Raw genomic sequence first — 22,567 nt, 5'->3', positions numbered from 1 at the left:
CTGTCTTCTCTCTTCAATGCATTCTTCCATGTCTTTATCTACAGTCTCAACTACAGTATATTATTTTGTCTTAAGTCACTTCCTTGGTCAACCATGAAACAAAACCTGGAGCTCCATAGCTCACATCTTAAAACCTTCAAGGGTGATGAGGGCTAAACAGAGCTTTTAAGAAGCAGAAGCAGCAGTAGAAGTGCAGGAACTGCTCAGGTGAGACCATCACAGACCAGAGACCCACTTCATGCCTTCAGCTAAGGGTGGCACTGCCGAGTGCAGCCTTCTTGCAGAGAAAAACTGACGCCCATTAGTGCTTAAAGTCAAACCTGACACATCCTAACATCTGTTTGAAATCAAACATCTCTTTGGAGTGGAGAAGAGTTTTCAGAGGTAGGCAAGAGTGTCAACAGTGGGACTTTCATTGCCCACCAGCATGACATTTGCCTGCTTTCACAGAATCATAGAATGGTTTGATTTGGAAGAGACCTTAAAGGTCTTCTGGTTCCATCCCCCTGCCATAAGCAGGGACACCTCCCAGTAGACCAGGTTGCTCAAAGCCCCATCCAGCCTGGCCTTGAACACCTCCAGGGATGGGGCATCCACAATTTCCCTGGGCAACCTGTGCCAGTGTCTCACTACCCTGACACTAAAGAATTTCTTCCCGATATCTAATCTAAATCTCCCCTCTTTTAGTTTAAAACTGTTACTTCTCATCCTATCAGTGCACTTCCTGATAAAGAGTCCCTCCCCATCTCTCCTGTAGCCCCTTTAGGTACTAGAAGCCTGCTAGAAGGTCTCTCCTGAGCCTTTTCTTCTCCAGGCTGAACAATCCCAACTCTCTCAGCCTGTCTTCATAGCAGAGGTGCTCTTTCCCTCTGATCATCTTCATGGCCCTCCTCTGGACTTGCTCTAACAGGTCCATGTCCTTCTCAAAGCACACCCAAACCATTGAGCTCAACAGACCCAAGCCCAGAGCTCCAGTCCAGGGCAAATGTTGAATGTGATACTGCCACAGTATGTCTTTTCTCTCTGCAGTAGTGGTGATTCCAAGCTTCCTCCCACAGCCTGCTTTAATGACAGTATTCTGGAGGACAGTGACGCCCACAGCTTGGTACTACGTCTGTTGTCAGCTTTCAAAGTTTCTCACAGAGTTTAGCTCAGCTATTTAGGGCTGATGAGATCATGCTGTTTAATAGACCAGAGACCACATACAGATGATTTACCAGCACTTTGGGGAACCACAGTTTCAAAATCGTTGAGCAAAGCTAATCCTGGTACTTGATTCTGGCAGGTAAGATCGGTCACTGGAATTGCTCCTGTCTAAGAGGTGCAAAAAGCCTTGACCAAAGCAATATTTTCTGAATTTACTTCTGTAACACTGTTATGACTTCACTGATGTCTGCAGTAATGTATGGGAATGAGAGAACAAACATAACTGTGATTACTACAGATCTCAGCTTTGGTATCAGCACTTTCAGAAACCTACACTTTCTTCTTCTTTGGTACCTGCTTTCAGTTTATCTAAAGCTGCCTCCTTCCTCCAAGCCTATGCTGTGTCTTGTCTGTGACTCAAGCTGTGAATTCCCTGCAAGAAGGGATCTGTCCCTTCTGGCTGAGTGGGTGTTGGTGGCATTGTATAAATAAAAAGCTACAGGAGCCATCATGTTGTAGGTGTTTTCTCACAGGTTGCAGAGGGTGGTTGGTCATGCTGGGTGTTGAGAGACGGGGATCTCGCTGGTATGAATCTGTCTTGTTAGCTGTCAGCAAGCTGCAGACATGTTTCTGCAGGAGGATCAGGGCAGGTACCTGTGCTCCAGAGGGTTCCTTTGCGGAGGTGTCAGGACTGGGTGAGTAGAAAGCTGCAGAGCCTCTGTATTTGCCTAACGCTGTGTGGTGCAGATCCCAGCCAGCGCTCGGATTTGTGGCTGGGCTCAGAGCCTGCAAAGTGAAGGATTCAGGATTTGGCCTGGGTCTGTCTGTGTATTTATATAATGACAGAAAAAGCAAATTCCTTACAAGCAAATATGAGTCAAAACAAAAACACTGTGAAGGTCAGCTGAGCACAGCAGTGAGATGATGTTATCCCAGCCACACGTTCAACTCTTGAGCTGCCAGACCGGCCAGAAGGACTCCCAGCCAAAAGTAATGAGAAGATGCCAGCTGGGAAACCACCCACCGACACCCCAGCTGGATTCTCAAAACAACTGGAGCCTCAGTGTTTGACACTCGGCTCCAGGCACAGCTGCAGGGCATAGCCCAGCCACAGAGCACTACCAAGGCTTCTCATCGGGTTTTCCAACAGAAATACTGTGTATGGGCAACACCGCCATAAATCCTAATTTGTAAGGATTTCCTTTTTTCATGAGAGAAACAGCGATGTATTTAAGGCTGAATTTTTGTTTTTTCTTTTGCAACCTAGCTGGCATAACATTAATCCAGCAAGTCAAACTGTTTTAGGGATTTTTTTTTTTCCTAAATATATTGGTTAGAGTCTTGCTTTCAGCCAAGATACTATAAACAATTCACAGACACAGATCCAATCCAGAGTTAATTAAGGTTGATCAAAGCTTATGTGCAGTTCTGAACTCCTAGTGCTGAGGATAAAAGCACTGAGGTCTTTGTTAAGGATGTACTGTCCTTGGAAATATATATCCCCCCTTATTGGTTTGAATTTAATTTAATTTCATTATAACCTCATGTCTATAAATGCCCTTTCATTAAGTAATAATAATCTCTATGCAACTCTTCTTGGAAAAGTTTCGAAACTATCTGGAGGCATTCACCATAAATGTGTATTTCATTTTTAGAGATGTAGTAATGCATTTGTTATAGTCATTTTGAGAAGTTACACTGCATTGTGATCACTTTTATTGTAGGAAGACTTCAGCTTTGACCAGTCCTAATAAGTTAGGCACAGTACTTAGGGAGATACAGTCGAAATATGAACAAGACAGGCAGGAAATCCTGTCCACATTCTACAGAGAGACCACAGAGACATCAGGGCTAAATCTACAACTAAAATCTAAAATCCAGGCAGTAGGGCTGGCTGGCTGTGAGCTCCTCATCTATTACAGGGCAAAGCATTTGCACCAGCCACCCACACTTCCGCTTCCAGGTGAACGAGAACCAAACCCACCAGGTGGAGGAGAATTTAGCAAACAGCAGCCGGATATCCATTGCAAATAATTTGCAATTTGCATGCTACATATTTGCTATTCAGTTTAAAGAAAGACAAAGAAATTCAACTCTGGACTTTTAATAATCATTTTGTTTGTCCAATGTCATATGGAATAAGTGGCACCAGCTTTGTCTCTAAACTAGGTTGCCTTTAATCAATACAGGCTCTTATTGCAGAGGGTGTGACACTTCACAGTCCCAGGTAACAACGTCAAGTTGTTTTACGTCCTCGCACTTGCAGGAAGCGTTACCCAGAGGCATTACCCTCTGCACCACTTCCAAACAAGTCCTAAACCATACTTGTTTTTATGACCTGGTAACTTTTCTGGGCCTAGAACATGTTTGTTCATAAAGGATTATACACAGAGTATTTGTATCCTCTCTTCAGGTGAGTAGTTTTGTCTGTGAGGGCAGAGTCTGGTGTGGAAAGGCCCTGTGTCCTGCCCTTTGAGAGGACAAACTCTCATGTGCCTTACCCCACAAAACAGCTCTTTCAAGTTATGTGTGGCTGTGGATGCTTTACCCTGATCGTAGCCATCTCCTGGTTCTGTTAATGAGCATACTCACTTCAGGACAACTACTCATTAAATCACTGTAATACAAAATTAATAATGTTGGCTGAATATGGTTCTCTCATAGAAGTGGGAAATGGAAAATCCTAGACCCAGCCTGCCTCACTTCTCATGAACATAGGAGGAAACCTCTCCAAAGACAGCAAAATTGTTTCATTATTCTTTTATGCCCATATGCTAAATTATGCAGCCAGATATTTTGCTTTTCTTTTTCTTCACTTTTCTTTGTGTGTGAATTTCACCAATTCGGCACTCTTTAGGGTAAAGGTTTCTCCTTATACTATAGCATTGCTAGCTCCTCACAGAACCTTCATTAGATGTAGAGGTTACCACCTACTCTTTTCCTACTATTGAGGTTGCAAGTGAAAGTGGAGATTTTGCAATGTGTCCATGAGAGCTTGATAAACATCACCAGACTTATTCCAATGGGCCACTGAAGAATCTCTAGACCAAAGCAGAGTTTCCATTTCCTAATGCTGGAATACGATTTTGAACTGGGAACCCAGAAGAAGAAGGATTTTCATTTCTATTGTTCTGTGCCATTTACCAGTTTTCAATTAGTTTTACTGTCAGGAGGAAAAAAGATTATAGTAAAATATAAAGCAAAATGTCAACATTTATTGCCTGCCTCATTTTGTTTTTGTAATGGGAGTTGATCAAACTGGTAATGGGTAGAAGTCTTGTGCTCACAGTTATTAGAGAGCCAAAACTCTTGGTGAACTTTATGTTTTGCCTAGAAAAGCACTCTTTGCTACACGGCTACTATTTCATGCGCCTCCGTAGAAGTGAAACTTCTTTTCCTTAACTATTGAAGCAACAGAGGTATTCTCATCTTCCATCGGGGGGAAAAAAAAAAAAACCAACCTGAAATATATCTATAAAAAAATGGATGCCATCACTTCATTGACAGCATTTCTTAAGTAGTTAAGAAATTGTAAACATTTTATTTTCTTTTCTTTTTCTTTTCATTTTCTTTTCTAACAATAGGCTATATTTAAGGAAATAAACCAAATCCTTGGTCTTAGATAAGTTTGCAATTAGAAAGAAGGATTCTGTTGTAATCTACTGTAGATAAAGGAAAGATCACTAGTGGAAACATGACATAATGAAATGTCATGTCAAGTTTCAAATTTGAAATAGGAGCAAGTAGCATTTTTTCATCAGATTTTTTCCATCTACATTTTTCAGGGAAGATCGTTTCTGCTGCCTTTAAAATGAATTTCTGGTTCCTTGCTTCCTTCTAAATGGCTTACTATCTATTAGTCCTCTCATAACCATAATCTGTGAAGACAGTTCTATATACATTTGAATTCTTCTGGTGTCTTAATTGGATGTGTCTCCAGTGTGGTACTGTAAGTATCTCATTTAACATCGGTGGTTTAACATCCTCTGGAGCAAAGTGAACCAATGACTTAATTAACTTCCACTTGGGCAGTTATCTGCGCTGGGAACCTGCAGGAAGTATTATTCTATTTGAGGGTGACAAATGAATGTACATGAGGTACCACACGCCACCCAGTGGGAGATCTGACAAGAAACATAATTTATTTCATTAGTGGTGCCAAAATGGGCTTTCAAGCTGAAAACCTAAATATGTAGCAGTGTCTTAGGAGAAGAGGAAACAGCATGGGCTTTGTCTGAAATAATTGATTGTGTACAGTTCATAACATATATTTCCATGGGAAAGTTTAAGTTTAGTGTCACTCTTCATCCATCATATTGGAGTTTGTTAGGTGTTAGCCTAAGTGGTGTATAGAATAAACAGTCATAAATACTTTTGGATTTGGTAATATTTATCAATTACATTATGAAAAATAGATTTAAAAGAAAATAACTAGCCTTGAGTAAAAATTAACTTTAGTGTTTTAGAACTTATTTGTGATTGTTCTGAGTATTGTAGATATCGAAGCATGGCCACAGTCTCAAAGATACTTGGCTTTCTTCAGATTTATTGTAATTTATAGAGTAAAAGTTAGTGGCAGCCTCTAATTACCCACAGAACCAAAGTTTCCTGAGTGAAAACTTGAGATCAAAGGGCATGAATAATAGCCTTAAAGGCATCTCCCCTTACACAGGCTACTCTTAGCCCCTCTGCTGTCCTTTGGTATAAATTAAGCACCTTAGGATGAATAAAACATGAAGCACAGAAGGTTTGGATTTCACAGAAGATGAATGGTTGGATTATTGATGGGAAAAGGAGCATGGGAAAGTATAAACCATGTAGATCTAAAAATTTTAAACTCTGTAAGCAATCACCTCTGCTTTAGTAATTTTTTAAAAATTTCTTTTTCATCATGTTGTCCAAATCCTTTCTGTCGATAAGGCAGCTGGGTTGTTCTGTGTCACTGAGCTGCACTTTTAAGCAAGCTCAGAAGCCTTTCACAGTTCATTCTGTTGATTTCAGTGGGCATACGACCAGGCCATAAAACCACAAGAGCAATCACTGGTTGTTAAAAACCATACAAGCACTTACATTCAATTATAATGAAAAAGGTGCATACCTCTTGTGTCTCATGAAACTCAGACTTGAAGGCTGTTTGCTTCCTCATATATATAGCATGAATCCAGTTCCTTCCTCAGTAAAGTTCATTGCCTTTCACTAGTGTTACACATACTGTATTTAATTCATCTCATATCCCGTCATGGTATAGATGCACGCAACCATAGGAATTAGGGAAGTAGGATCAAAACCCTTTCTACTGTAGATGTTTGTTCACAGAAAAAAGATTTTGCAGGATGAATGAGTGCATGAGTCAAAAGCTGTGTATTTGTTTTGAACAAAATTCTGTATTTGCTTTCCATGAAGAATGTTTTATTTGAAGGAAAAAAGAAAGAACAAAAAGAAAAATTATTTTCTTTTCTGGGAAATGGTAAAATTAAATGTTTCTCCATGAGCTGTGAAAGTGGCTGACTCTTCATCTTGGCTATATTTTGTTAGGAATAAAAATCCTGTTTTTGAAATTTGAATATTTGAAAAATTATTGCTTTCCTGTTTACCTGTATTGAAAGCAATCACACTCCAGTCAAACTCCCAAATCAGCTTCCGTTGCAAACCAAAGAGATGTCCTGTTATAATCATATCTTATTAAATCCTATGGCCCAGCTATCAGATCAGTCACACAAACATAGGAAAAGGGGGTTACATACTCCTTCTGCTTGATTAACGTTAGGGCTTTGAATGAAGGTCATCTGCTTTCCGGGAAGTTGAGTCAGGCTTTGTCTCTCCTCTTAAAGCTGTTCCACTTTTTAGAATACAATTAAAAATTCATTGGACTGGGAACAGGAACCCAGGTGCCTCATGTCCCTTGGGACTGGTCTAACCACTGTCTTAGAGAGTCATTTTCACTGTCTCTCACTGGCTCAATAAATATTAAAGTATTTTATGCAAAGTGAAAGACCTTCTGTATGAGAAATAGAGGAAAAATACATTCAAAGAATACTGTAGATTGTGGTGATTACAGCAGCCTCAGGGGAGGTGGGACTCCTGCCTTTAATCCTTGCTCTGAATCAGGAAAAAAGAGTTTTGAATCTCTCCCTCCTCATGTGAGATGGTGCTTATTTTTAGAAACTGGATAAAAATTAAAATTTTAAATAATAAGGTGCACTGAAAAGCCCTGATTCTATCTCTCTGAATGAGTTTCCTGATTCTAAGTGCAGAAAGAATATAATTTTAAAAATTGTAGTGGTAAGACCTGGGGAGTGGGAATTTTTGTTGGTGTTGGAATTTGGCATAAGTTTTTTCTTCAGTTTATTTACTCAAAAAGATTTAGGGTGACCTAAACAGGATTTTTTCATACTTCTCTTTTTTTTTTTTTTTTTAAGGATATAAATAAATAAGTAGACAATCAACTAAAGACATAAAGCAAAAACATTTCCATGTCTTTCTAAGCTTTTGTAAATTTTTTTCTCAGGCCCATTTATTTGAAGGAAGGGCTGTGAGTCAAAGTTTTTTTGACTAGATTATAGACAAAAAAAATCAAAACCTGAGGTTCTTTTTTCCCCTGTGAAGTACGACAGGAAAAAGTACCATTTTTCAAGCAGTTTTAATCTTATCTCTGAAAAGGTGTAGTTATGCTTAAATTGTCAGGTTTCAGGAAAACTTTGAGCTCCCAAAGCTGATCCAAAGCCCTCTGAGTACATGACAGTCTTTCTGTTGACTTAAACTGTCTATGGAGGGGACGCTATCAGAGTTAAAACCTACTGACTGAGAATCTGTGTCTGTGTAATCTAGTTTATTAAGACAGAGGTTTACAGGAAGCAGAGATACCTCAGAGTTATCTCAATATTACAGAAATTTAATTAATTATGCTTTTGAAGTAAGGATTTTTTTATTTATTGTGTGGGTTGTTTTTTGTTGTTTTTTTTTTTTTCTGCTATATTAACGACATGACATATTGACATTGAGGACACTGTAGAGGCTAATGAATTCCAATCAATACAGGCACCATGAGCCAGGCGATATGCACACTCAGAAACCCTCAGCGGTCAAACAGTTCTAGCAAACAAAGCCATTTCATAATATATCGGCACACTCTTTGCATTACACTGTGGAATAAGAGGGGTAGTTAGTTTAGGCAATCATGAAAAAATAAATCTTGAGGAGCAAATACTCTCACTTACAACAGTTTTCTAACAATAAGACTATTTCAAAAGGAAAGGGAGTTCACAGGTCATTCTTATTAAGTGCTTGACTGATTTATTTTAACACAGCTCTCCCTTCTGCTGGAGCTGGGAGAACTGAGGTATGTTTTTCCTCCAGAAAGGCCTGCTAATGCTGGGCTGGGCTGCTGGAAGGGGAGGGTGAGCACTGTTATCCCATTGCATTAATTGCAGCGCACTTCCATCAATGTGTGCAAACTGCTCCGGAAGGGAGAATTTGCCGGCTTGAATCCACTTCCTTTCTGCCTCTCCCTCACCTCCAGAGTCTGCCAAATGCCCCTTTAGGAGCAGTTAGGTGGTCGTTGTCCTTCTCCTTGCAAGCTGGATAAGCTCTTCGCTCAATCCACTGCCCTTTTCTATGATATTTATTTAAGGAACAGTCCAATTCTGCTTCTGGAAGCTGGCATTTTTTTATCTGCCTTAAAACATTTGTGATGTCTCACAAAGCCAGACTGTATTGAATATTACAAACATAATTTGGGATACAATTCCTCACCCATATCATAAACTATATCTTTTGGGACTCCAGCTTCACTTTTAATTACAACATTACCCTAATTATCTTATTAACGTCCTCTGGTGTAGGCAGCCCTTTATGAAAGAATAAAATAAAGGCTTTTTTCTTTGCTTCTGTGTCAGGCTCCCGATCGAATGTTCAGAAACTATTAAACTAATCATAACCATTTCACTGTTATCTTCTGCTTTCCCCATCTGTTTGCCCATATCCACTTGTCTCCTGCCATACCCTCAGACTGGAAGCTTTCTAAGGCAGGGTCTTGCAAAGCTTTGCACAGTATTTTTTCCTAATTGGGGTGCATGGGTGGTGGAACAGTTATAATTATAGATTTGTTTTGCAGATTATCAATAATGTAATTATATTAAGTTGTAACATTTTTGCCAATGCACTTTCTTACCTTATAATCTTGGAGTACTGTGTAACATTTCCAAGACAGTCGCGACCAGCAATTTATGTATTAATCAAGCAGATTGATAAACAGCAACGGAAAGAATTTGGGTGCAATAAAGGCAAATGTTTTTTCCTTTAGTGACAGACGTTCAAGAGCTCAATACACTTTGCAGAACACTTAGGTATGAAACACTGAAGAAAGAATTTGATTATGTATTGTCAACCCAATTCATACTTCTCATTTCTCACAATTAGTTCAGGCCCTTCATCTATTCATGTCATCCATGCAGCACTTCTATACCCGTTGTTTATCGCCTTCTTCATTTATTCCTGCTTTGCAAATGTGACATTTTTACAATATTGCTTAGGAGGAAATTATAGATCAGACTAGATGGTCACACTTTTTTTTTTTCTTTCATTTTATTTAAAGCAAGAAGAAATATGAATTGAAACCCGTGTTCATCAAAGAGAGCATTGGTTTGAGAACACTGGATGTTGGTTTCAGTAGTAAAGGAGTACAAGCTGAAAATATGATACAGCTGTGCTGATCTCTTTGTGATTATTTTGAAAAGCTGGCTATCTGCCCCATCTGACAGTCTGTGAACATGGCAAATAATTTAACATTCATACCGCTCCTGTTTTGGCATAATATATATGAATCATGTGGTCACCACTTTCCAAATTGGTAGTAGATCAGAAAAGAGTTAATGACTAAAGTTTTGGTCATGACTTGTTCCATTGTTCCATAATAAAAACCATTGTAAAATGAAATATCAAGGCATAAAGGACATTTTGTGTCGTGACTCATAAGTCATGGAAGACTTTTCTAGTACATCTTAAGGAGTTGATTTCTAACTTCGGAAGTTTCCTGGAGAGTTGATCATCTCAGTGGCTCTGAATGACAGGCATGGTCCAAGTATTCATGGATTCTTCTTTGACTCCAGAGGCTTCTATGCCACTGTATAATCAGTCCTTTACTATCGCTCCTAGTGAGTTGCAAAAGAGTAGGTCATATTTAATCTATGGTTCAAAAGGTTATGGAAGGTTTGCAATTAGATTTTCTTAAGTCACAAACTGACTCTTTTTGAATAAATGTTCATTTATTATTTGCCTGGGTTTTTTTAGTGTAGCTGAAATATGTGAGAAGGGCAGCCCTTGTTAGGTTACGTGGTGAAAGGATGACTTTTACCCTGAATATTGCTCCAGCAAAGACTGTGTGGCCTGGCTAGAGGCCTGGGATCATTTCTAGGTGTGGGTTTTCATCACACTTACATCATTTGTGTTAAACAAGGTTGAGTGTGAAAATCCCCCTGGGGAGTAGCACTCTTGATCCTGAGTCCACCTGGGCACTGTGCTTATCTGCATGTCATTTCTGAGCAAAGCTGATAACCTAATTAGATGACATGCTGGGCGATTCTCAACACAGCAGTGAGCCATATCACCTCACTAATTCTCCCTCCATGATTCATCATTATGTCTGAGCATGTGTGTGACCCCAATAGCTGACTTGAAAGGAGCTTCTCTGTATCAGCATCACAAATTTGCCCTGTTAGAGAATGAGTTTCTGCTTACCTGAATTTTAGCTTTTGTCCTTTTTTATGGCTGAGCCGGCACAAGTTAAAAGCAGGGGTTTGTGTGGAGACAGAGCTAAAGTTAGACTAAATGTCAAGTAAGCTGGGAGTTTTCAGGTCAGGAAAAGCACAAAAGGGCAGTGAATACTAATTCAGCTATGGCAGACATGGCCTGTATGTCTGTGCTTTGCAGGCAGATACCTCATTTGCAGCATGAGTTTTGCGATCCTTTTGCCTGTGTTTGAGAATCCCATTAAGCTGTCTGTATGGTCACATTTACAAACACAGGCAGAAAGAAGTTGCCTCGATATACATTAGCACAACATCAAATTTCTTTCCTTATCTGTCCCAGTAAGCAGCTACCAGTGTCTTGATTCTTGACTGCATGGAGAACAAGGAGGGAGGAAATGTTGTCACCAGCCTTTCTAGACTCCATGGAAGAGCCACCCTCCATTTCACACTAAAGCTAACAAGCCCACGAGGCAACGTGCACCCACCTCCCCAAGGGCATTGTGGAAATTCAAGCAAACGTTGTCTCACCACTACCCATATAAGAGTCTCTTTATTTCGTCAAACAAGGTCTCTAGCTTGCTTGCTGTTGGTGCAGAACACATGCGTTACACCTGCCATCCATTTGGCATCAAAGGCATTGTAGAGCTTATGTTCCAAAGCAAACATGAAACTGAGAGCAAAACACAGCAATCAAAAGCAGACAGTGCTTCAACTTGATGTAATGTAAGAAACATGAATTTGTAACAAATACGCTGATTTTATTTTTGTCTTCTGGTGCTATACAAGAACATTCTTTTGATGATAATTTGAGCAAACAACAAGTCTGTCAAAACTTCTGTAGTCAGAACAACAGGAGTTGGATAACATTTTTGGCGTGTGGGGTTGTTTGTTTGTTTGTGTTGCTGGTGGAAACTGGAAATGCTCACATTATCCAAAGTGATGGGAAAAATTGTCAGCATTGCAGCAGTACCCACTGTCCCCCTCCCCAAAGGAAAACACTCTCCTTACTCGTCTGTGAAAATTCAGACGACTACAGCCTTGACTTGAGATTTGCCAAGTCAATTCCTTAGAATTAATAATGTTGTTAGGGATTGCATGAGAAGCTTAAAATCCTTGACTCAGACTTTATCCACCTAATACCCAATCTGTTTTACCCACCTGATCTACCTCTCTCTAGGTTGCATTTACCTGTCATAAGTAGAATTAAACAAGCTCCGAGAAAGAAGCACAGTCATGCAGTAGACATTAGAAAGATTTGAACATAAATGTGAGCAGTCTAAAATTTAAGAGGTCATCCCAGCTTCCCACTCCAGCAAAAGCTATGACTGGAAGGTTAATAAAAGGAGGTAATGATTTGCAGCTTAGTCACTGAAAAATTCTTTGAAGTTGTCTTTATGTGGAGATTTTTTTAATTCATTAGTTAGCTCTGTTAACATTTCCCTTCCAAGATATCATATTAGTGTGAAAATAACAAAGAAAGAATCACAATGAAGCAAAGTTTTTATGACTGTAAAATTATTCTCCATGGAAAAACGGAATTCCCAGCTGAAATGGGTAAGGAATCGGTAAAAGCATTGAAGTGATAAAACACCATTGCCAGGACAGGGGTTCTTGAAGTACGTACTCTACACAAATGCCATTCAATGACTGTGGTGGAATTCTTGTCTCCAGAAAGTAAAGAGAGGAGTAAGGTGCTACCCAATAAATGAAATGCAATTGGTTTCATCTTCAATATACTATTGGGTAAAACATTATCATGTATGACACATATACACACACACATTAAACTGTAACCAGATCAACTGTAAATACACTTTTGAAAGCCTGGTTATACAACAGAAGAATGGGGAGAATTTGTTATTTAATGATCTAAAGAAGCAAAGATAATAGATCATCAGTGATTTTTCACAGCAGGATAAAAGCTCCAACTAGATGAACTGCAGAAACTACTACCTGAATAATTGCTTTTGCTATGTTTATAACACAGCTGATCCTTCTCTGGTGATGGAAGTAGCATACGAGCACACTTTAGACTCTTGGCCTACAAACCATTTTTTTAGAAGATAAGACATAGGCTTATATGAGAGACTGAATGAAAGGCCTGTAAGTAATGCATGAATAAACTCTAGCCATTTTGGGGGCAATGTTTCTTTGTAAATTTAAGGGCTTGAAGATTCATTCTCAGGAATAGCAGAGGCAAGAGTCCGCCTGATTAACACTACCTGCGAGTAGTAATACTTGTCAGTGGTAATCAAAGAAACAGAAGCTGATTCATCCTACAGCAAGCAGCTCATCCTGGTGATGTTAATGCTACAGAAAGACAACTGGGAAAACAAATTACAGAAGGAGTTGGAAAGGCAAATCAGGGTAGCATTTTTCACTAAATATTTCTGACGTTTAAAAAGGTGTAGGAAAACTATTCAGATAAATCTCTTTAAAATAAAGATTAAATGGTTCTTCTGGACTTAAATATTTTTATTTTCATGTTGTTCAGGCTCCTCTACCACTGATGTTTTAGCCATGAAATTGAGTATGTTCATCTATTTTTTGTGCTTCTCTTAAAACTCTCTCATATGGGCAAGAGAAGAGAAATAGGAATATTGTCCTAGCTCTTTTATGATTTTGTTACTGCCGTATTCCTCCAAAATTGCTCAGAACCCAGAAATTTGAGTAAGCTGTGCATCATTTAGCTCCAAAGTTTTCTAACTAAGCAGTACTATTTGTATGAGACACCACATAACTTAGCATTATTTCAACAGACATTTGACAAGGTTTATTAAAAATATAGAATCCCATGTCTTCTTTTCACAGTGAAGCATTAAAAAAACCCCATCCTTTGCATAATACAGAATTTCAAATATTTATAACTACTTTTTTACTTATATTTTATTCATTAGTTGTAAATGCTCTAAAGTGACCAGCAGCTTCTGACACGCTGTCCCAGAAATCTTCATGCCTTCCCGTTGGGACCATCAGTCCCATTTATTTTTGGTTATGCCATGCCCACAGGTTTCGCTGTGTCAATTTACTGCAACTCTTACCCAAGTGACACTTCCTTAGGGGAAGCGACCTTTTTAAACGTCTATCCAAGCTTTGGAAAGATATTACCCTTTCTTCAGTATGTCAGTTTGGAGTGACAGTTTCATCCAAAGTATGTCACTGGTGACCATTTATTCTCCCAACATATTCTCCCCTCATTTTCATAAAATGGTGACTTCTCTTGGTGGCATCGGGTCAAATTAGTTTTGTTTTTTCTTGACTGTCTCTATACTTTTAGTGTTGGGACTGACATCCTAATAATGTTTTCTGTTCTCTGTGGAACAAATAGGACCCCATGTCAGATTCATTGGTAGCACTCCACAAGTTAGTCACACTTAGCATCATTAAGAGCGTGACTCCACAGACTTTTTTTGAGGTGTTTTTGGTTGGTTGGTTGGTTGTTTTGTTTTGTTTTGTTTTGTTTTTTTTCATTTCAGCACCATTTTCTTGCCTTCCTATAACATTAGGGATAATATCAATTAATTCTAAACCTGTATTAAAACTGCTTAAAATAGCATTAGCTAATCTGTGGCAGAATTTACTATGTAATAGATTTCTATTAGAGGTAGAGCTGGTTTAGCAAAAAAAGATTTAGTACATATGGCTACATGTTTAGCTGCAGTATTTTCTGCTAAAGTAATCCCTAGGGAGTCAGCATTATATTCTAACACAAGTATATTTGTCCTTGCCAATTTAAACAATATCATCTATGTCTGCTTTCCTTCAAGGTGCTGATTTTCCTCTATCATTAGCGTGACTTTATCACTCTTTCACTTAGCTTTGGCTCATGTGGTGATCCCTGCCAATGGTCTTTATTTCACTGTTAACTTTGGGTTGTTATAAAGTACTTTTGCCCTTCCTCTAAGGTGTTTTTGGACCATAAAATGACTTTTACATATCCTTTTGAATATATATTCCTGTAACACCTTAGCAATTGCCAGGTTGTTTCCCTTAAATAAAACCCCATCTAGGACTGAACGGTCTCTCTTGAAAAGCTCTTGGAAAATTCTAATTCTACCATTTCGTGCTGGTAACTTTGATGGCTTTCCACAGTGTTATCTCAGATGTAGCTTTGGCAATCTCAGTCCACATCTAACCTGAGACCTGATGAGTTCGTTCATGTGTTGACAACTCCATAATCTAGTAATGGACATTGTTCCATTGCATGTTTGCCCAGACAGTGTTACCGTAGTTATTAAATCTTTCTCACTTTTTTATCAGTTTGAAAGTGTAGTTTTGTGTCTGAAAAAATAATCACTTCCAGGCTTTCAAACACTGGAACGGTTTGCCAGATCCCCTTCTGATAGCAGTAAATAATGTCTGACCAATTTAATTTTAAAAGGGCATAAAAAGAGTTAGAAAGAAGAATGTGAGGCTTCTTATTTCCATTGCTTAAGGTCAATGCCTCCTTTTGAGCAGACTGAAACCCATTTTTGGTTAGTGGTTAGTGTGGTTAGTGTGATGCATGAAACAGTGCCGATCATTTTCAATCACACTACTGTAAGTAGACTCTGCCAGAGCCTTTCTTAGAACTTTCATAGAAAAAATTAGATTTCTGCTTTCTGGCATAGTAGCTATGTATTACTGGGTCTTTAAATAAACCCATCAGTTTCAGATGGGTTTCTTTAAGCTTCTCTATGATAGCCATTAGATTTTTTTGCACAGTTTAACTTAGGCAAGATTTATCACAAAATGTCCCTGTACGATTTAACATTGAGGGGAACTTGGGAAACTTTTTTGTTGCATCAGGCATTTTAATGATGACTTCAGCTTTATTATAATGTGCACATATACCTAGTTGTGTTAAGGTCTCTACCGGATATGTTATGTCTATTATACAGAAATTGCATTATGGTTATTCAGATTTGGGCCACAATCTCTGTTTCTTTTCAAAATTTCAGCAGCTCAGAGCTGTTGGACATGTCTGTCTAATATTTTATTTTGTTTTTCTAAACCAAAATATTACTTGGGCAGGTCTTAGTGTTGTCTGTAGCATAGATGTACAACTTGTTTTATATAAACCAGCTATGTACAGCCTAAAGAAATATATCATTTAGTCCCTGGCCTCTGTATATGTTTTCTCTTTCCCTCTTTCCTGGAAACTGGAAAAAGTCTGTAAGCTAGAAGGATTTCCAGGTGATGCACTGGTCTATGCCTCTGCTTTCCTCAAGAGTCTCTTAGGTCATTCTCTCTGTCATGTCATTTAATATGTGTATAATGAATGTAACTATTATTTTAGAAGTGTTCTGTAAATTCATTTTTCTCAGGACAGACAGTTTTAATGAGAGTGCGCTGTGCTTTGGTTCTGCACTTGCATAATAAACCTGATATTACTGGGATGAGTGTACAGTATATCTGGAGAATGGCTGTAGTGCACTGATGCCTCCCATTGCCCATCTTTTAGCTGCTGGTGCTACACCAGCTCAATGGTGGCAGTAACATATATTCAGATGTAGCCAAGAAGACATTAGGAGAAGCAAGCAGAGAGCACCATGAATGCCACCTTCTTGAAATGCACTTTGCTTGGTATTATTCTTAGAAGTGTACTAGGGGAGTCATTCTCTTTTCACTCCAAAGTTGATTTTCACTAACCTAAGACAATGTTGGGAGGAAAAATTTAGGCAAGACTTAGGCAATCAAAATACATGAGCTCAGATATCACTAGTGATTATGATGCCAAAGTTAAAAAGTTGGTTTTCTTTTATGTTTATATTGAAAAATCCTCCCCCACTTTTAAAAGTTTTGTGCTCTTGCTCAGATGTTCAAATGACTTGTGAGTCTCACTGTGTAGGGTGGGAACATTTTATGTGAAGCCAAATTAAGAACTCCTCCTTCAGCCACTTTCTTCAACTGTAACTGTACTGGCTTACAGTTATTCTATATTTTTTTGGTTCCAGTACTGCATGTGGTTCCTTTATGCCCATGGGATTTTGGGTATACATAACTGCAATATGCAGGCTGTTCATAGCAGCCACAAAAGCTCCATGGTGGCTGGGAGGAGGCCTCTACCTCTACCCTCAAAAATTAGAAGTGATTGGATGGGGTTTTTTCATGTATCGATGGCACTATTTGTCACTACTTTGATCATTTTGCTGATGTGTTCAGTCTTCTTTTCAGGTATCTCAGTTCCTTGTTAAGGCTATTGCTCTTGCATATGGATGGTGCATTATTCTCCTGAACGTAAGTAGGATCAACCATCTAATCCTGCTGTTTTTCATGTCCATATCTCAAAGCCGTTTCCACAAGCAAATGGACATAATGTCTTTTTTTTTTTTCAAAGTAGAACTGTAAGACAGCTTTTACTCAAGAAATTAGTTTTCTATGATATACATTATTAATTACTGTTACTCATTGCATTAAGGTGATACATTGAAACACCACCTTACAGTAGTATTCTATCTTGCCACGTCTGTATAGAATCTGCAAATGGTTGACCTAGCTTTTGGTCTGCATCTAAAAAGATGTCACAGGGAGAAAATATAATATACATTTTAAACACAGATAACTAAAGGCTGAAATTTATCCAAAACTCTGTAGCACTTCTCTAACAAAAATAGTGATTAAAGTTCTATCATTCCTTAAAGAACTTTCTTTGTAGTGAAACTCAACTCAGGTTCCAAAGGATGTAGGTAGAAGACAGAGATATTTCTTCATTGTTAATTTTTTTAACCATCTGCCTCCCCAGCCCTGGAGGCTGTTCACCTGTGGTCAGTAGAAATACAGAGCAGAAATACAGAATGGTAGAAACATAGTAGAAATGGACAATCTATATATTGTTTTCTTTTCCCTTGAAGTGATGAGACTCCTCATGTTCCAGAGACGTTGGAGAAATATCTTCTACTTTTGAAAAGTAGTTGAAATGGGGTGCTTGTGAAATGTTCTTCATTTAAAAAAAAATGGTGAAGCTAAGCTACTTTTTGAAAGGAGTTTATTATGCACTGAAGAATGACAGCCTTTTAAATACATAGAAAGAAGCAGCCTAGATATAGCAGTGTATACAGTAAATCTTGTCCCATTCACCAAGCTGTGTTGTGGATGCATCCCCTTCTGGTAATACAGCATAAGACGGTCCCTAAGCTTGTGCAGTTTTTGTTTCTCCTTTGACAATCAGTGTTATGACAGAAATTTTTGTCATGTGAACTGTTGTCCCGGAAAAAGTACTAGAAAATCCTTTAAATGGTAAACAGCATCTGCCTTGGCCAGATTCCTTAGCTGACCGACAGATCTGTAACCCATATTATCGGCTGTTGTGACTTGAAGTTTGTGTTACTTATTTATCAGCGTTATAACATTAACCTGTCCTGTTCCGGATACTGCTGATATTCTGGTTTAAATGTGCATAACAAAGAGGTTCTTCTGACTGAGAGATGTCCTAACATAAATTGCTGAAATGAGATGGCAGTGTTTCCACTAACTCCCAACTGCCACAAAGGAGGCAGAATCCTGCTATTCTCTCTAACACAATTTTCTTGGTTCCTGAAAAACAGCTTTTATCTGATACTAGCTGTGGTAGTAAAAATTTGAAATCGGAAGTGGATCACAGCCAACTCTTCCACTTGTGCACAGATAAGTATGCCATTAACCATGTCTCTTGAAGTTATTTATCTCATGCAAGTAAATGAGTTCAAAGCCCTCCATTTACTGTTATATGATTGTAGATATCTGCTATCAGGTCTTTGCTGGATAAAACCAGGCACTTGACAGGGAGAGAAGTGGAGTTTGCAGTCCAATATAGTCCATGAATATAGGTTGTTTGTAAAATAATATATGGCAGCTAATAAAAACATATGCCATCTTTCTCTTTTTTCTCTCACTCTCTTTCTAAGTATATCTAAAGCACAGTATTAGCATCAGTCTTCTCCGTTGCAGGTATGTATCCTGACATTGTGCTTTCCTCTGTTAACTTGAGACCTCTCAGAGACACAAGATGGTCCACTATAAGTAATACTCACATTGGATTGAATTAATAGCATTTCATGGGAAAGTGCCTTCATCTCTGTATCTCTGTTTCTCTCATCATTTGACTAGTTTGGATTTTTTTGTCTTAGACAATGTACAGGATATAGTATAAATATCAGCTCGAATATTAATGCAGTTACTAATCATAAAATTCTGTGGGAATAGCTTCAGTTTCTTTCACCGTCACATAAACAGTCTCTGAACTCAGAGAACTTCACTAGGTTTTGGGGACTTTTATTGATTCCTTTCTCTATTCTTTCCCCTCCTGCCTCTGCTCAGATTTCCAACTAGAATTCTCAGTGCTAGGTGAATTGTTTCAGCGATGTGCTACGTTGAGATGAGTAAGGCTTCAGCAGTGAATGGAGTTACTGTGCAGTGGAGGACAAGAAGCATACCCCATGAGTGCTTTTTGCACTGGTGACAGAGGTATGAGTTCACACATTTTTGCCATTCACTGATAGACTGAGTGTTCACACAGTCAAATGATGTGTAACAACTCGGAGTTACACAGCCCTATATTGCAGAATTCGTCCTAAGCCTCAAAACACACAGCCTGCTGAGTAATCTTAAGATGTTTCTTATTTCAGAAAAAAATTATATCTAACTAACCAAGAGCTACGCTACCTGTTTTGCTCCCCAGTCTGTTTCCATACATCCAGAGCTGTTTCTACGCAGGTAATATTAGTGCCATTAACACCTAATGCTCAAAGGAGCTTGCTACATCCCACTAACTGTGACCAAATACTCCTGATGGGTTTGCAGGTAACTCCATGCCCTAAATCCTTCCATGTATTGTTTCTGCCTCTTACCAGCCTTTGGTGCTCTATCTTACATGAATGCAAAGGAAAATGTTTCACAGAATATACCAGCAGTCCACAGAGAAAAATGTTCCCTGTAATTTCAGGTACTGAAAAGAATCACAGAATGGTTTAGGTTGGAAGGGACCTTAAAGATCATCTTGTTCCAACCCCCCTGCCATGGGCAGGGACACCTTCCACTAGACCAGGTTACTCAAAGCCCCATCCAACCTGTCCTTGAACAATTCCAGGGATGGGGCATCCACAACTTCTCTGGACAACCTGTTCCAGTGCCTCACCACCCCCACAGCAAAGAATTTTTTCCTGCTATCTAATCTAAATCTACCCTCTTTCAGTTTAAAAACATTACGCCTCATCCTATCGCTCCAATCCCTGGTCAAGGGTCCCTCTCCATCTTTCCTGTAGGCCCTCTTGAAGTACTGGAAGGTCACTGTACAGTCTCCGAGGAGCCTTCTCTTCCCCAGGCTGAACAATCCCAACTCTCTCAGCCTGTCTTCATAGGAGAGGTGCTCTAGCCCTCTGATCATCTTTGTGGCCCTCCTCTGGACTCACTTCAATAGACCCGTGTCATTCTTATGTTGGGGGGCCCCAGGACTGGATACAATACTGCAGGTGGGGTCTCACCAGAGTGTAGTAGAGGGGCAGAATCCCATCCCTCAACCTGCTTGCCATGCTTCTTTTGATGCTGCCAGGGATGAGGTTGGCTTTCTGGGCTGCGAGCACACATTGACAGCTCATGTTGAGCCTTCCTTATTTGTCTACTTGCATACAGAGACTCAATAGCAGAGAATTTTGAATAGTTTGATTCCCCAACTTTAAACCCACCAATATTGCTTTCCAAGAGATTTTCGGAAGTGGTAGCTAACTTTACTTGCCTCCAAATATACCATTCTATGAAAGACATTTTTCAGGACACCCATTATTTGAAATTCAGGCTCTTTAATTTGCTTCAGATGGAGGTACTCAAAATCAATACATGTTTATGAAAATGATGGTACATATTGCACAAGAGCAGATGTGTCAGAGAGCACCATGTAACACATTTTTCAAGTGCCAGCAAGCGTATGTTAATGACATGATTGTGTGCAACTACAGTGTATTAACCTAGCTGCTCAGTGATTTTGCCTGTAACACAGTAGGTACAACCATGATAATGTGTAAGCAAGAAAAATGCTTAAAACAACAATGATAAAAGCAACAGCAACAATAATAATATCAGTATAGCTATCTTTATTCTCAATGTTAGTAAAAGATAAGTAAAAACTGCAGTCACTCACACAAAAAAGATCTAGTATGTTTTATCATACAAATCAGTTCAAGAAAAAATTAAATTAAAAGGTCAAATGCATGAGGACGAAATAGCGTGCACAGAAAGCTTGCAAACTATTTCCTAGTCTCCAGACTTGAAAGTGGCAGAGAAGAACATGTGGCAATTAGAGAACCATTTTTATTGCTTTAAAACAACACAGTTTATTTGGTTTGATATAAACATCGAAGCATATCTCAACTATGAGCAAAGCATGTACTCAATCATGTTACTTTTAATGGAAATAGTCTTCAAAATACATTGGGCAAAGAACATTTGTCATAACTGCTGGCCTAGCAAGTCATGCGAGCACAACTAGATAAATAAGGTAATGTGTCCTGCCACTTGTAACTTAATCCTCCAGAGTATTTCATTAAAAGGGTCTTAATTTTCCTCTGAATGTCTCTGTCTTAATGAGAATGAGACTTGCATTTGGCTGGAGCCCAGATCAATTTCATGCAATAACAACAGTAACCATCTCAAACTTATCCTTTCCAGTAATTGGACTATATAATATGTTAAAAAAAAGAAACATACAAACAAGCAAACAAGTTAACAGTCCCTATCAAATTGTAGTTTGAAAGTTTTGTTTTAGGGGTCTTGAAAACGTGATCAGTGAAGAAATACAGCTTTTGAGGCAGTGGCTGTTGCATATACAAAATGTTGGAAGAGATTAGTGAAATAGATTTTGCATTTTTCATGCTGTTTCCACAGGAGATGTGCTGAAAGCCATAAAGATATGCTTCTTTCTCCAACTAATTTATTTCACATATACAATAATTTGCGGTCAATAAATCTAGGATGGATTTCCATGGTAAGGCATTGGTGTGGCAAGCAGAATGGATAACTTTATCCATAATGTGGTTGCGGTATTTTTATAATCAGTTTTGTAATGTGATATCACTGCAGAGTATCATCAACCAGTGTTCAATATTAAACAAAGTTTTCCAAAGCAACACATGCTATATACTAATTCATGTCATCAGAGATCTATCTTATGGTGTAAGAGACTCATCTTGTGTGCACATGGCTTTCAAGGAGATGATAGCACAGTGAAATATACTTTTACAGTTCTATAGCTGGACACTCCAGATGGAACATTTTACCATAGCGGGACATTTTACCAAGAGGAAAATAACTCCATCACCAGACAGACTTCTCTTGACTTAGGAAGATAAAACTCATGGAAGGGTGGGAACTTCTGAGCTCTTTAATGAGAAATAATGACTTTAAGATAACAATTGCAGTAGAGAATATTCACAAAATATTAGTTTATTTCTTCCACCTGTTGGTTTGTATGTTTAGCGTCTTATAAACAGCAAAATATTTGTGGAAGTGATTTCCTTAGAAAGATCTATTAAAGAAAGAAACACATTTAAATCCAGTCATTTAAACAATCCAGAGTTTAATATGTGTTAAAAAATATTACAGCTCAAATCTGTCTATAATGGTCTACCTAAACATGAATCTTGGACAGTCTAGAAATCTTGGTCCTGCATCTGGCAGTTAGTCCAGGCTTGAGTTTAGGCGTAGTCTGCCATTTTTCAAGTGTT

The sequence above is a fragment of the Numenius arquata genome, chromosome 2, assembly GCF_964106895.1.
Source record: "Numenius arquata chromosome 2, bNumArq3.hap1.1, whole genome shotgun sequence".
Classification (NCBI taxonomy): Eukaryota; Metazoa; Chordata; class Aves; order Charadriiformes; family Scolopacidae; genus Numenius; species Numenius arquata.
The sequence above is the reverse complement of the archived record's forward strand: the minus strand, read 5'-3'. Positions refer to the sequence as shown.